The sequence below is a fragment of the Eublepharis macularius genome, chromosome 6 (genome assembly GCF_028583425.1).
Source record: "Eublepharis macularius isolate TG4126 chromosome 6, MPM_Emac_v1.0, whole genome shotgun sequence".
Classification (NCBI taxonomy): Eukaryota; Metazoa; Chordata; class Lepidosauria; order Squamata; family Eublepharidae; genus Eublepharis; species Eublepharis macularius.
In genome coordinates, this window is record NC_072795.1 from 58,420,914 (window position 1) to 58,437,591 (window position 16,678).

The window sequence follows — 16,678 nt, forward strand, 5'->3', positions numbered from 1 at the left end:
GCACTCTGCATCAGGATGGTCTGATCCCTAGAGGAAGATAGTATTGGAATGGAGCCTCCGCAAACAAGAGGGAGTTAGGAGAGACCCATCACCCCAACCAATGTCCCCCCTGCCTCCTCTGCTGGGAGGGGCCCCGGGTGGAGTTTTTTGTTTGGATCTCCCAACTTGGTGTCTGGCTCAGCCATCCCCTTTGGGTCAAGAGTGGTTGCCTGGGCAGTAGCCTCAATGGCAATCAGCTGCTGCCCCATCCCCCTCATTGGCTAGCCTTACCTACAGAAGCTGGCATTCGGGAGGATGCAGGTGAGAGGGCCAGCTGACACCAATGGGCGAGCCAGGGTAGCTGCCACCCCGTCTGCTTCTTACCTGTCCGCGATCTCTCGCCCCTTTCCAAGCCTGGGCTCCGGGATGAGATAACCTGCAAGGGAACTTGGATGACCGTTGTTCTTCAGACATTCAGATCTCAACTCTTCTTCCTTTGATCAAGTGCAAAGTACTCCCTGAGTTCTGCCAAGTCCCCCCTATGCACTCATGGTCTGCCACCATGAGCACCCTCTCCCGCCTCGCGCGCTCAGTGGCAAGGGTCTGATGGACAGAGCCTAGGCCACCTCCCTACTTACCTGGGTTTATGGAAGCCGCGCCCATAGCTTTTGTAGTATTCCTGGGGAGCCAATTGGCCACTTGAGGAGAGGCTCGGCCATCATGGAGACACATGCTTATTGGACCCCATGGCAGTTGCCATCCTATGCTTGGCCGGTCTGTGTGGGTGGGCTGGTCATCCAGAGCAAAAACTAACCAAATCTGAATGTCTGGTGAATACAAAAGATTTGGTCTGGAGCTGTAAACTAATAGATCAAGCACCAGAACTGTCTAGGAGTTCCATAAATGGGGTGTCATCACAGAGATGGCCCTTTTCTTGACTTGGTGATGCGCCTCTTTGTGTTATATCTTGTGCAATTAGAATAGGTAAAGCTTCTTAGCAGGGAAGTTACAAACAGTATGTGTGTATGCAGAAAACATGCACCAAGAACCAGTTCATACCAGCAGATCTTCAAAGAATTATGTATACAAACAACAGGAAAATCTCACAACGGACGAGCATATCAATTGCAGGCAGCATCTGTCTTAAATGGAATGCTTTAGTGGGGTTCAGCCACACAGTACTCCCCCTCCCCCCCTGTGCTCCAGCATCATAATACACAACTAGAGGAGAGATGGAAGTATTTGTGGGAATCAAGACAATCAAACAAGTTTGAAACTGGTTTAAATTTTTAACAGGTACCTCCTCGATGTTACAAGAGGCCAGATTTCAGAGATCTTGTCTTTAAGTATCTCAGAGCAGACAGCTGCTGATGCTCAAACATATCTGAATGAGCTTCACTTTATGCTCAGCCCAGCCTTGAAATATCAGACCAGGGCTCCAGCCTCTTAGGGTTTGCAAGTCCATATGAAATCGAATGAGAAATGAAAGTGAATTAACTGGAAGTAGGGAGGCAATTCAATTTGTGTTATGAATTTAAGGGGGAAGCACTCAGAGGTGGGGACAACACTATACCACGCCTGATTTATGGATGACTTAGCACTCTTGCCAAGCGTAAATATGCTCAGTCTTGCTCATCCTTATCAAGCAATGCATTTTGGCACTAAATGAAGAAGCAAACATGCAAAGAGAGAGACGAAGCCAAGGGATGACTGGTTCCCCCGCTTATCCTCTGCAGTCGGGTGCTTCTCTTCCATTCATGCTGAGAAGACAGAGTCCCTGTGTTGCCTGACAGACCCAGGTACAGCTGGTTGTGAACCTGTTGTATTGTTTTTACATGGAGAAAATTCTGCAGCTAGGGATTGAGAGCCACCTTAACTGTAGTTGCTGGAGCTGTCAGGCTGAGTGGGGAAGCTCTCAGACCAACAGAGAGAGTAGCTGCCAGCAAAGACAAGCTCCATCCACAAAGCACAGCCAGCAGCCTTGAGGAGAAGAGACTCCTTCTAAGTACTCCTTGCCCCCTTCAGCAGCCTGTATTTCCTGCCACCCAAGGAGCCAGCCAGCTACACCTCCCGGATTATAAGGGCCAAGGCTACAGATGGCAGGCTGGGTTATTCAAAGCCATCTGCTCTGTTTATGTTGCTGCCTTCCCAAGTAAAAATCGAAGGAAAAGAGAGGTGGGGGGAAACCAAAAGGAAGCCTCCGGCAACTTGAACGGTAAGACTGAAATCTTGAAGATAAACTGCAGTTCATGTGGCTGCACATGTGTTTTGTGTGTCTGTGCTTGTTGAGCTTGAAATCGCTGCTGCATATTTGTTTCATTGGAGCTCATGCTGCAGCCAAACAGAGAAGCCCTGGCTGGTGGCTTAATGTGCAGAGTTCATCTGCGGTAGGACTGAGAGAAGGGTTTAGCTTGCAGACTGCAGCAGGACGGCTGGGAGATTCTTTTTTAATTTAATTGCTCTTTTACAGCCTGTTGGGTCTAATGCAATTGAAGAAGACACTGGGCATTTGATACCAATAACATGCACACTCTCTGCTTAGTATCTGAGTCTTGTCAGGAAGGAAACTAGTGCCTGTTAACTGGGTTGGACAGATCTTGTGAGAGAATGGGGGGGGGGGGAGCGGGGAGAAGAACCGTGAGAGCCCACTGCAGGACCTTGCATTCCAGAGATTAAAGACTTCTTCTGGGTGAGGCAGATAGTAGCTGTGGGCTTCCTCCCATGCATTGTTCTCATTGGTTTTTCTATGATCTATAAAATGGGATCCGTCTTTGCTAACTTGCTACATCCCAGAGCTTCACTTCAGAGGTTAAAGTTTTCTGTTGTTCTGCAGTGCAAGAGTGACACAGTTTCAAGCAAGTTGGAAATCCTGTTGCATTTTGTTTATTAAAGCCACATCTGCAAGGTAGACTTTTGCAAGTTAGACTCAAGGGAGCTAGTAATCTGTTTAAGTGTGTACCTGTTTATCCAGGAACAGTGTGATGGCCCTCTACCAACTGATATCACCATAAGTGGCTATTATACTACCACTACTTCCTGCAGTTGAGATAGATATAGGATGAATGAACTGTAATGGGGGGAGGGACTCATAGGTTTGATGCATTAGGTGTAACTAGTACAGGTTTGCAGGTAGAAATACAGTCTTAGGGTCAATTTATATGACCCTATATGGTCATCAGTACACAAGTGATAGATCCAGGCTGAATTGTAGTTTTGCAGTAAATGTATGGTGAATTGAGAGTTGGGCTCAAAAGTTAAGCAAACATACCACAATTGTGACATGTGATGGACAATGCCGAGATCCATTCACTCCATATTCACTGGTATTCTGAACTGCTCTGATTCCACAAGCTATCACTATTATGGGTCTACATTTCAACTTAGACCTAGAACCAGAAGTTCTATGGCAACACATAATTTGGTATCATTGATTGCCTAATTCTGATACAATGGACCCAATTTAACACTTAGAGACCAACAGATTTTGCTAAGCCAGGTATAAGAACAAACCTCTTTCTGTTTTAATAATACATGCAAATCACTGAGGAAAGCTACTTCAAAGGAACTGAGACTCAAACATACACTAATATTTTAGAGGTTGGAATTATGGAACAGTCACATGTTAAAGACCTTGGAATAGTCTTTCTCCAGTATGCTGTAGGTCGGGCACACAATTCAGGCTGGATTTGGAGATGAGAAGGACGCTTTTATCCAGCTGGATAACAGTAAACTGTACTTTCAAAATGCAAAACGAATGGTGGCGCAACTTGATGGTTCCATCTCCAAGCTGGCTGATATATTTGACCCTCCACACTATTTTTAAGTTAGTATCGGCATAAGGCAAAGTGGAGGTTTATTTTTACTTTTTTAAAAATTAACAGAACCAAATAATACCTTTTCTATCCAGAAGAGGTAGGAAGACTCTAATTTTATTCTTAGTATTGTAATATGTTATTTTTTTTAAGAACACATAAAATTCAGCACTCAACCAAACGAATAAAAATGGCCCTAATTCTGAAGTTTTCTGATTTAAAAAGTGAACATATGATTTGGGTATCCTAATAGGCTTTAACTTACATATGTATGAATTGTCATTCACAACTGACTTATGGTAACTCCAGCCAGGGGCTTTCAAGGCAAGTGAGAAGTAGAGATTGTTTGCCATTGCCTTCCGCTACACAGTCTTCCTCGGTGGTCCCCCCATGCATATGTCAACCTGCTTAGCCCCCTAGATCTGACAAGATCAGCCTTTATCCCATGCTGCCCTCCCTTTGGTCTTAACTTAGCAAGCAGGAAAAAAATGATCAAAGTTAAGCACTTTTAAATCTCATTCTTTAACATAGGAGTTAAGCAATGCCTTAAATAAATTCTGCCAAAATCAATAAGACTTGAAAGTAGCTAACTGGACTGTTCCTCGTTTTAAGAACTAGAAACTTGGGGGAGGGGATAAGTTTAAAACTAAAACTAGAGGTGAGTCTGTGGCTTTGTGGAAGAGCACTTTGCATGCTGAAGTTGGCAGGGTCAACCCCAGGTATCTCCAGTTAAAAGAACCAGGGAGCAGGTGATGGTCAAGGCCTCTGCCTGAGTCCTTGGGGAGGTCATGTCAGTCAGAAGAGGCAATACTGACCTTGATAGTCTAACGTTCTGATTTAAGGGAGCTTCATGTGTATTCAAAATTCCGATTTTGGAGCCCAAGGTTCCAAAAATTATAAAACAACACCTACCGACTGCTCCTTTGTGAAGCACTTTGTGTTGTTGGATACTTGAAATAATTTGGTTCCATACTGTTTTATGAAGAACTAATGGGGTGGAATATTAATAACAATTATTAATATAATTTTGGTGGCATTTTACATTGTTAAAAAGTCCATTAAGTCATTATCAAATTCACCTCCATAACAACCTTGTGGTAGATATCATTCCCATTTTACAGATGAGGAGCCAAGAATGAGAGAGTCTGACTTACCAGGACACCCAGCATTCAGAACTAAACATGGAACCAAATTGCCTTTTTCCTGGTCCAAGAACATTTGCTTTTCAGTCCCCATGTACACAGTGTCTATTTTCAGTGCTGTGATTTCAAGCAAAACTCTTGGCTTCTTTTCTACTAAAAGAGCATGGGAATCAAAGGGGAAAAATAGGGGAAAACATTTAAAATATCAGAAATAATTATTAGGCTATATTTACATATTTAGATATTTATACCCTGCTTTTCACCCCAATGGGAACACAAAGCAAGTTACAACATTGTTTTCCCCTCCTCCATTTAACTTCACAAGGAGGCCGGTAAGCTGTGTGAAAACAGCCACTGTAACTTCAAAGAATAAACTAATTCAGTTGTTTCTTGTTAATCATGAAATTGCCTCACATGTGATAGAGCTGCAGGAACAAGTCTCAACCATAAGTTCCATATGACTTTGATGAGGCACAAACTTTGAGGTGCCCATTCACTGGAAGCTAAAAGAAGCAGGAGCGCAATAGCACTTTGGAGATTCTAGTACAAGCTTTCATCTGAGGTTACTTCATCAGAGGAGCTCACGTCATCCATAGAAGGAACATGCTCTAAAGCTTGTAAGGATGGTCTATTTCTTTTTGCCTTTTGATATGTTAAATGATAAAGCCAACCTCAAACAAAAATTGTCTTAATTTACTAAAAGGCAGGCGTGGAGGTCTGCCTGGCACTATATGGATTGGGGCCACATCCTGACAGTGGGTGGTAGGTGGGTTGAGCTGTCCCCCCATTCCACTTTCCCCTCTCAAATCAACCCTACAGGACTATTTGATACTTCATACCAGTATGTTTGCCCCAACAGGGCAAACAGCAGTAGCTTCACGGGAGTGTCTCTGGCCAGGAAAATGTCAAGGCGAGGATAATTAAACCCAACCCCTATGTTCACCCTAATCCCAATCTGTCCGGTGCTGGGGCTGGATTTAGGGAACGCAGCAGGGACACCCACCCCAAAAACTAGGCTTGCAGCCCCCCAGTCCAGCCCTACCACCCATAACACTCACCCAGCCAGGAGAGGACAGACGTCAGAGACACCAAAAAAAGCCAAGAATGCCAAAGAAGCCCCAGGTGCAGAAAGTTCAGGCAAAGCCCTAGGTGCAAGAAGCTCAGGCAAAGCCTCAACAACAGGAGGCAGGCTAGGTGACGCCTCCTGGGTCCTAATGAGTGCCAGTTACCCAGTCAGGGCTCCAGGGCAGCCTTTTCCCTCAGCCCAGGGGAAGAACGACAGCCCAGCCAGGGGGAGAAGAGACAGAGGGCAGAGGCAGCCAGCCAGCACCAACTCAAGCAGCAGGCCAAAGGCAGTAAAGGAGACACTAGGCCACACTACCACCCAGAGGCTTGCAGGAGAGGTGCTGCAGCACACAGCACCAGATCTAGGGTCGCCCGCACCCAGGGCAACCCTAGGCTGACCACCTTGTGCGTGCGTGCAGCACGCGCGCTCCCCGTGCTGCGTTATGACATCACTTTGGTGACGTCATCACGCAGGATGGAACGGCGGGACAGCGTGTGGAGCTAGGAAGCTGCCCCCGCCATTCGCCTCCCCACAGGCGGCCTCACAGCCCCCCGCGCTGCATTTTGTCTGCCCTGCAAGACAAGGGGTGCTCTGCTGCCCTCTGCAGCTGGCAGCTGCTCCCAGCGCCCCTTCCTTGGTGGTGCCAGGAGCAGACTACCCCCCCCTGTCTCCCCTCAATCCAGCCCTGGCAGCACAGCAAACCAACAGGCAGGCTAGAAGGGGCGGGGAGTAGCCTGGAAGAGCCAGCAGCAGAGCAGCCACAGGTGTGACTGCCTAAGGCGGCCCAGGCAACAGCTAGGTTGTTAGGGGCGGGGCTAGGAGGTGGAGGCTGGGATTGGTGAAGGGATAAAAGGGGAGCCCCCCCCCACAAGCAGGCAGAGAGTAAGGAGGCAGATGAGAAGTGTGCAGAGACGAGGAAGAGACAGGAGTACCTTGAGAAGGCAGGGACTGCAGTTAAAGGGGCAGTGGCTGACCCCAAACCCAGGGGCGCTGCCAACCCAGAGGGGAGAGCATCACACAATCCAAACTTATTCTATACACACCTTGTATTTAAAAGAGAAGAAAATCCTCAAGGAGCTTCATTTACTGATCTCCCAGTATCAGGTCTGATTGAGCCAACTAGCCTCTTGACCTTGGGTTAAAAGGTTTCCTGCAAAAGTGTTTTGTTGTTAAAACACATCTCATGATACAGGATTTTTCTTATTGCACACCAACAGTTTAAATGTCTGAGGTTATCGCTTTCACACTTTTTGCCTGATTTGGGACAAGAGGTTAAAAATGACTGGGTAGCTGTGGGGAAATCATGCAAAAATGTGTGACATGTATATTAAAAATCTTTGTTTTTCAGATTTTACATATCAAAACTTTTTATGGAATCAAGAAGTTTGGTCCATCTGTTATATTTTATAAATCCACATTTCCCCTCTTTTACAGCGCAGTCCTAAACTGAGTTACACCCTTCTACGTCCACTGAAATCAGTGAGTTTAGAAGGCTGTAACTTTGTTCAGGATTGCACTGTTAGCTTGCCACCAGGTACAGTACAATGATCAGTTCCTTGCAAAGGATTGTGTACTCCTTTTTTTTCTTCATCTGAACAGGGACCAAATTCACATGAATTTACAATAATACACGTTAAAATAATTATGACTGGGAAATAGTGCATTTTGTTTAGTGGCAACATTATAGAAATACAGTATATAGAAAATCAGTACGTATAAAAACATATACAACAGCTTTCTAGTTATGTTTCAGGGTTTTCATGGAGGAATGTTTTCATCTCCAACAAAATAAGAACAGGTAGATAAAACAGATAGAAAAATTATTGTTCATATGCCAGGACAACCACATTTAATATTTAGAGGAGCACATCAGTGTAAGGCTATCAAAGTGCAAGTATGTTGTGAGTTGGATTCTCTTTGTTACTGTGAAGGAGCCTTATCACTGATGTTTTTCCCAAATGCCACCTTGGAAGTCAGGGGCTTGACAAAAGAACTGTAATGTCCCTTGATTGCCCTAGCCTTTGAGTTGTAACCCCTCAGAGTTTGGGAGATGGACAGAGAGAGACAGCTAAAAGCAATTTTGAAGAGGCAGCTATGAGTTGTCTGGAGGTGACGCATCTTGGTATACAGGGGCTCCCAGCAATCTGATGAGGGCTTTTCTGCATGCAGAAGGGAGTTTCTATTTGCTTCCACTCTGGTCTGCTTACATAGTTAAAGCACAAGAAACTATTAAGTCACCAGTTCTCTCTCATCAAATGTTACCAAATGTAGTGTTGTTTCTGGAAATTTTCACTGTAGTAGACTACATAATAGCACTGAAAAGAGTACTGGAATATATGTTTGTGCTCATGCAGATTTTCATATTGGATTTTCTATTGTTTCAAAATTCACTATCCATTACCTCACAGCAAGTGAGGCTTAATCAACAAAGAGAGCTGCAGTCTATAATATACAACAGAACATGGGGGGGGGGGGGGGCACAGATCATATCATTTCCTCCCATATCCCATTACACTATTTTCTCTCTCTCTCTCTCCTGGCAGTCCCAGTATCCTCCTTCCTTCCCCTGCTTCCTTCTCTCCTTCCCACTCACCAACCAACCTTTCTTTTACCTGCTCCCCAGTCTTAAGCTTTATTTATTTGTTTACTTCATTTGTTCCCCACCAGGGATCCAAAGCTGTTTATATTATTTTCCTTTCCTCCATTTTAACCTTCTCAATAACCCTGTGAGGTAGATTAGTCTGAAAGAGAATGACTGGCCCAAAGTCACACAACAAACTTTCATGGCAGAGAGGATATTTGAAATTGGGGGCGTTTTTACACGGCCAGGCGCCCAGAAGATCGGGCAAAACTCATGCCATAAAAGCATCTTCCTAGCGCAATTTCTCAGCACGATCCCGTTTAATGGCCCTTTTTCTGATGTCGTCGGGCCATTAAAGGGGATTGTGCCGGGAGATCGTGCTAGGGATACGCTTCATGCTGGGAGTTTGAGGGATCTCCTGGGGCGCATGTGAAAACGGCCAGTGTCTCTCAGATCCCTCCCCTCTGGCCCACAACAAGCCTCAGGTGTGCCCAGGATTCAAGCTGGACAGTGGTAGGAATATGGCCTGTAGCAGACAGACAAAGCAGACATGGAGGAGAGACACTATCCCAGGGGAATGTCAAAGGGTGGGCCATGCCGAGGCCAGGCCAGTAAAGGCCCAGGATTGGCCAGTAGGAAGGAAGGATGATCCAGAGAAGGGTGTGTGTGGCTGCCATTGGCCCAGATGCTGATGCTGTTACCAGAACTGCTCTTTATTTATAATGGGGAATTAGCTGTAGCAGTCTGTAACTTAAAATTAGCGCGGATCTTAACCTATGTCTACGGAGGTCCCGATCCCAGACACTCTAGTGAAAAAGAGGCAGACTACAAATAGGTTCCAAACACGTGTATTTAGTGTGGCGTAAGCCTAAACTTGCACAAGCATACAGAGAACACACAAGACCTAAGAAATACAGGGTATGAAATACAGAGACGTTCGCATTAGCTGGTTCCCAACGATGATAGGGGGAATAGTCACTTATCCTGGAGCGAAGCAGAGACACAGCAGCGAGGGTGGCCCAATGCCAGCACTGGGACCACAGACGGACAGCAAGGAGGTCTGGATAGGGAATGGCCTGAGCCACGGACAGAAAGGGGGGGGTCTGGATAGGAATGGCCTAAGCACCGAGTGGTCTGGGAGACCAGCTTAAATACCCCAAAACGTACCCTGGGGCCAGTGCTGTACTGGATGGTTCTCACAGTTTAAAACAAAGGCTCTAATGGGCTACTTAATGGGTTGGATGGGCCACTTTGGTAATCAGATTGTGATAAGTGACACCTCAGGAAGAGGGGACAAAAGAGGGTGGGGGAAATCCAAGTGGGCTGAAAGGATGTTCCAGCGGACAAGGCTTGTCCTGATGTCATCAGCTCTGGAATGCGGAGGTTTCTTTGAGATGCATTCTCTAAGTGCTTGGGATGGTCGGCACTTAGTTCTTCTCCGGGGCGGCTCCTAAGATATGCAGAGCGGGGCGAGGGGCTCTCGCTGCGGACGTGGTGTGCCCGCTTCACCGAAATGGCTTCCCAAAGCAGTCTTCCTCTCAGGGTCTTCTGGGTGCCTGAGAACATGGATGCCGGCTGGGCATAGCTGGGGCTGGGTAGCAGGCTGCCCGGTAGCGAGGGCAAGCTCGGGGACCGACCTGCGGGAGGCTCCAGGCGGGAACTGACCAGGGAGCGCCTAGCCAGGCTCGCTGGAGGTTTCCCCGGCAGGCGCCCGGCTGCTAGCAGCGGCTTGGGCCCATATGAGGCAGGCTTCCATGGAGGCAGGGGAAACAGCACTTAAAACACAGTCCAAGGCAGGGAACAGGCACGGTCCGTGGCAGATGGCAATGCAGGCACGGGGCACACTTGTAATAAAGTCCAAACGCACACTGGGAAGTCCAGATATAGGTCAGGGCAGGGCTGCCCAGAAAAAGAGTCCTTTGTGCAGTTAACCAAACATGGAGTCAGTGAACTACACAGTCTATTGCAGCAGCAAGACAATTAAACAGCAGGCAGGAAACTGACACGTGTATCAGGGCACACACGTGCAAAGCAGTCTTTGTGTAGCAGTAGTGAAACAGTAATGCAGGAAACTTTAACACAGTTCATGGCAGGCCTTAAAGCAGGGGAGGGGGCCTGCTTGGCAACAATGCAAGCTCTTGGGGGTAAAAGAAGGCTCCACAACCCAGGTGGAGAAGAAACACTGGGGAGAATTGGCCCTGCTACTGAAGGGTAACATTCTCCATCACAGGCAAAGGGCACACTAGGTGACATAAACATCAGAGGTAAGTGGGAGGCCCTGGAGGGCACAGCTTCAGAATGATGGAGGGCCAGCAGGCAGTCCCCAGACAGAAGGGGCATAACATTCATTCTCCTCTCCTCCATTTTATCCTCACAAGAGCCCTGTGAAATAGGTTAGGCTGAGAGTGTGTGATTGGCCTGAAGCCATCCAGTAAGCTTCCAAGGCACAGTAGGGATTCAAATCTGACTCTTCCAGATCCTCATTTGAAACTCTGATCATCACACCACACTGGTTTTCATGAGGTGGCTGCTGTTGAACAGCAGCAAGCAGACAGGCCTGGGTGACTCATGCAAGTTGTATGATATCAAGTTGCTCAGTGGTCACTACTGGGTCTGGCCCTAATGAGTCTTCTCTCAAAGAGCCCTCCCCCCTCCCCCTGCCTTTTACTGACAGAAACCAAGGCTTGAAGGCTGGCAATACTGTTGTGGTTACCTAGCAAACCTGCCCATGGTCACTGCACAGGGCATTCATTTCTTAAAGGCACAGGCTCTGCTTTTATTATTGGGAGAGTTAACACCCTTCCCCCCTTTTTTTTTTTAGGTTTCAGATTTTTGTGCAAACCTGGTGCTTTGGCCAGACCTCTAGAAAGGTCTGCCTTGTCTGTTCATGATGCCAGTCTCCAGATTTAAGAATATACAAATGGAGACATATTGAGAATTAGAGATTTAATTATTTACTTCATTTATACCCCACCTTTCCCCCCAGTGGGTACTCAAAGCATTATGCCATTTGCCTCTCCTCCATTTTATTCTCATAACAACCCTGTAAAGTAGGTTAGGCTGAGAGAGTATGACTGGCCCAAGGTCACCCAACAAGCTTCCATGGCAGAACAGGGAATCGAACCTGCGTCTCCCACATCTTAGTCCAACACTTTTACCACTACACCACACTGGCTAGCTATATTGATCTATTGATACCTAAAATGTGAATAAACTGTCTTAATCTTTAATCAAGCAAATTTAGCTAAAACTTAATAAAGCAATTTGAAAGTTCTTAATTGTACATTTATTAGCATATCCTGGAGTTTCATATAAAGCTTCACTTTTGAGCCTCTGCTATGCTTTTTATGTAAAAATGCATGATCATTGTTAATACAGAACAGAAAATAGAAGAGAGATATGTTGTTTGACTGCACTGTAGCCAACAAAGGCTTTGCGTGTATTGAAGCAAAATGATTACGTTCCACATACGAAAACATCTTTGATGAACTGCACACCTGTGACATTTTTAGATAGTCTTAGGGGGGAAATAGGCTTCACGCTACTCACTTGGCTAATAGATATAACACAAATGGGGGGCCCTCAGGGAAGTGTGGAATGGAGAGGGGAACAAGCCTTTTGGAAATTTTCCAAAAGGTTATTATTTGACCCTTAAAAGATAGCTGATGGAGGAACAATCCTCCCTATGCTGCTTTCTGGGTTGAATATCCCTTTCTTCAAAACAGTTTTGAGCCCCAGTAGCGAAAAGACACGCACAATTTGGCCTCTGAAGGGCATTTCCTATTACAGAAATGGGGTAGCATTAGCTGTGCTCCTCACTTCTTCAACAATCCCAATGGCACCATAAAGGCTGCTTTTGGAATCCAAATTACACACCAGTCATGAAATTTCAGCTTCCTTTGCAGCTTTGCCTTTAGAGACACACTGATTGAGCTCAGCGCTGTTGCTCACAATCAGTGCATGCTGTTCAGAATGGCCACCATTATAATTATAATATGACAGCATCGACATGAAGAACATGCAGCCTCTGAAATGCAAAGATTTCTTGACATCATTATAATAGACAAACCAGATATGCATTTTGGAGACATAAAAATAAACCCAAGGTACTGTTCTTATTCCATTCTGATCTACACATTTCTGAGAAATTTAGCAATGTAACAGTAGAATACAAAGAATTTATGAAGAACCAAGAGTACTGGCTTTCTGATATTCTTACAAGGAATGTGCCTGAGATGGAAGCAGGCAACTGTGGGGTGTTTTGTCTCCTGAGAGGAGGAGGCAGTAACAGAGCAGCCAGCCAGTAGAGAGGTGTCACTGCAAGGGTGGAAGAAAGCCAGTAGTACCAGTAAGAAAGTGCTAAAGTATTACTTCTCACCTTCTGCTTGGATCCCTTTGAGAGAGACAATAATGATGAGAGATTTATGTTTCAAGCCCATGTGGCTGTCCGTGTTTTATTTGCTGACATTCTATAGTCAGGTGTACATTAAAAAAAAAAAGAATCAAAGCACATTCACATCACAGGGAACTTTTTTCTAATGTCACTTTATATATTGTTCAGGAAGATTTATAGATCAGTATTGTGCTATCAGTATAAAAAGTAAATGAAAGTGTCATCAAGGTACTGTCCCGGTACACATTTGTAAAATGCCTCCTCCCTACACTCATAAACAAAATAATCTTTCATCTCATACATATGATGCCATGAACCATGAACAAAAGATTGTTTTTGTTACAAAATTACTGTTACATATTCTCCATTTCTGAAAAATGCCACTTTTGCTTTTGTTTAATAATAAAACTCAGCCAGAGAGTCCTACAAGTTTACTATTTTGTAACTTTGGTCACTAAAAAGGGATTATCTTGTCAATGTTTTAAAAAATGTTTTTAATGGGCCAGCATGGTTGAAAAGGTTAGGCCAATTAACTTAATGCTTTATTTTTCTGGCCTTTCTCATTGCAGAATCATGATCTAGCCCCCTGCTCCCATCAATTTCTTCTTCCACCCCCAGCCCCACTCAGATGGCCTGCAGGGGGGAAATGCATGTGGGGGGAGCGCATGCATGCGCTCCTGTGCTCTCCCATCATGCTGGTGATGGAGGAACCCAATTCAATAAAAACTGCCTCCAAACTGGTGGTTGACATCATTTTTCAGTGCAACAGGGGAGCTGTAGATTGCATTGAAACCCAATACAGTAAAAATCACCCGTTTAGAGGCAATTTTTACTAAATTGGGCTTCAGCGTGCCCTGCAGCTCCTCTCATGGTGTGAATGGAAGTACCCAGCTGCCCCACCCCCTGCACCCCCACTTTGGCTCCTGGGGCCCTTGGCAACCCTAGTTCTTGCCCCATTGTAGAATACCTGAAGTTTTTGATGAGCGCTAGCTTGCTAATACTTCTTTCAGTTTCTTCCACAGTCACTGGCAGTGCACAAAGAATCTGTGCGCTCATACGACATACATATATTCTACAATAGTGTCAAAAGAATTCACTGGAAATTGTTCTATAGAACAGTGGTAGTTTGTTGCCTATTTCCTGCCTGTTCCTCACCTAGATAACTAGTAGCTATTCTAAAAATCCCTTAACACTAGGTTAATTCATCTAAAGCAGTGAACTGCAGAATATAAAATGTCAAACAGGCTTTTGCTGTTTGGCTGTTATGCACAGTTAACTGACAAAACAAACAAACAGGCAATCCTCTCCCCCTGCACAGTTAATCCTATAATTCAGATTAGACATGAGTAATGAGAATGATTTTGAGCAGAATGGTTTGATTTTGGGGCAGGGAAATTAAATGTATTTTCCTTTGGACTGCATCATTAATCAATGGTAATACACATTGATTACATGCTACACTGATCAACATTTTGTCTCCATTGTTAGAAATTTTTAAAAGCTTCCATGAAGATAGTAAAACATTACCTGTAAACAAGTTCAGTATGGTGTTGTTTTCTGTGGGCCTTTTCTCTATAATGCCATATTCACTACATGGACATGTTGGGCTTTGTACCTAAGAAAGAAAGAAAGAAGAAAGAAAGAAAGAAAGAAAGAAAGAAAGAATCTTATAGATAACTTGTAGCTCTAAGTTAATTAGGCAATTGTCTACTTAAAACCCAAAGTAATTCTCAAATAGTGAAATGAAACAACACAATAATAACTTTCATCCAGTAGTCTATTGGTGGATTCATTAAGGTACAAATACCATGCAATTGTGCCTCTGCAATTTGAGTAAGCTACTGTGGAAAGGGAGTATCTGGGAGCAGTCCTGAAAAGAGCTGGAAAGCCAATTTGTGGCTTTCACTGATCCATGGTAAAATATATATTCAGCTAAATAAACACAACTCTTTTAGAAGAATGATTAGCTGTCCTTTTCAAGGCTCTAAAACAACAAAGAAAGGGGAGAGGAAATCATTTCCCACATCCAGTTCAGGTACAGCAAAGACTCTGACATTCATATGTAAAGTAGAAACTATCTGATGGTTGTTGGGGGTTTTCCGGGCTGTATTGCCGTGGTCTTGGCATTGTAGTTCCTGACGTTTCGCCAGCAGCTGTGGCTGGCATCTTCACAGGTGCAGCACCAAAAGACAGAGATCTCTCAGTGTCACAGTGTGGAAAAGATGTAGGTCATTTGTATCTACTCAGGAGGGGTGGGGTTGAGCTGAGTCATCCTGTAAGAGTTTCCCAGGGTGTGGAATGCTAATGGCGGGAGGCTTCACTGAATCCTGAGGAGGTTCTTTTGCATATGGATTGGTGCTTGATGTGCTAATCTTCTCTGCAGGGCTATTGTCGGGTGTGGAGTGTTTTGTTGGCCTGGTGTTTTTCAGAACTGGAGCCCATGCTCTGTTCATTCTTAAGGTTTCTTCTTTCCTGTTGAAGTTTTGCTTATGCTTGTGAATTTCAATGGCTTCCCTGTGCAGTCTGACAAAGTAGTTGGAAGTGTTGTCCAGTATTTTGGTGTCCTGGAATAAGATACTGTGCCCTGTTTGAGTTAGGCTATGTTCAGCCACTGCTGATTTTTCAGGCTGTCCAAGTCTGCAGTGTCTTTCATGTTCTTTTATTCTTGTCTGGATGCTACGCTTTGTGGTCCCGATGTAAACTTGTCCACAGCTGCAGGGTATACGGTATACTCCTGCAGAGGTGAGGGGGTCTCTGCTGTCTTTTGCTGATCGTAGCATCTGTTGTATTTTTCGGGTGGGTCTGAATACTGCTTGAAGGTTATGCTTTTTCATAAGCTTTCCCATCTGATCAGTAATTCCTTTGATATATGGCAAAAACACTTTTCCTGTAGGTGACTGTTTTTCCTTGGTTGCTTGGTTCAGCTCAACCCCACCCCTCCTGAGTAGATACAAATGACCTACATCTTTTCCACACTGTGACACTGAGAGATCTCTGTCTTTTGGTGCTACACCTCTGAAGATGCCAGCCACAGCTGCTGGCAAAACGTCAGGAACTACAATGCCAAGACCACGGCAATACAGCCCGGAAAACCCCCAACAACCATCGTTCTCCGGCCGTGAAAGCCTTCGACAATACATAGAAACTATCTGTTTGGGAAAGAACTTGGAGAATTCATGGGCTCTAACTGAAGAAAGTTTGTTCCACACATTTGGTGGTGGTCTGTGCTACAGGATGCCCTGTTAGTTTGGTTACATGGCTACTCCACCAGAACGTTGTTTCTTGCTACTAACATGAGTTGATGCTAGAGGTGGGCATGAACCGGGAAAATGGCGGTTTGTTGCAGTTTGTGGTTTGTCACGTTTCACGAACCATGAACCTCGAACGGGCATGAAATTGCCCGGTTCATGAACCAATTCATTTGGTTCATGGGTCGTCACTTACGGGGCAGCAGCAGGTCTGTAGAAAGCGCCGTGCATGCGGCCCAGAGCTGGCACAGCGATAGCACTTCCAGAAGTGATGTCACTGCATAATGTTATAATTTTAAATTGCAACCACTCTTACATACAAGTCCTATTCTGAGCCAGCATGAAAACACAGCAAGGGGGCAGGGCACTGGAAAATTAATCTTATTATGCTGGCCTATAGAGCAACACAACCTCATTCTAATGCGTCTGTAGACGCATCAAATTCCACTGTACATTG

At 45.1% G+C, this 16,678-nt stretch overlaps 1 protein-coding gene across 1 annotated transcript in view; it reads left to right on the plus strand.

Annotated features, from left to right (window-relative positions):
- Positions 1–2,036: 2,036 nt before the first annotated feature.
- Positions 2,037–16,678, plus strand: part of DGKG (diacylglycerol kinase gamma) — a 174,019-nt gene continuing 159,377 nt past the window's right edge. The window contains exon 1 of the mRNA XM_054982781.1: positions 2,037–2,194. The gene's annotated coding sequence lies outside the window, so the exon portion shown is untranslated. The remainder of the gene's footprint in view (positions 2,195–16,678) is intronic.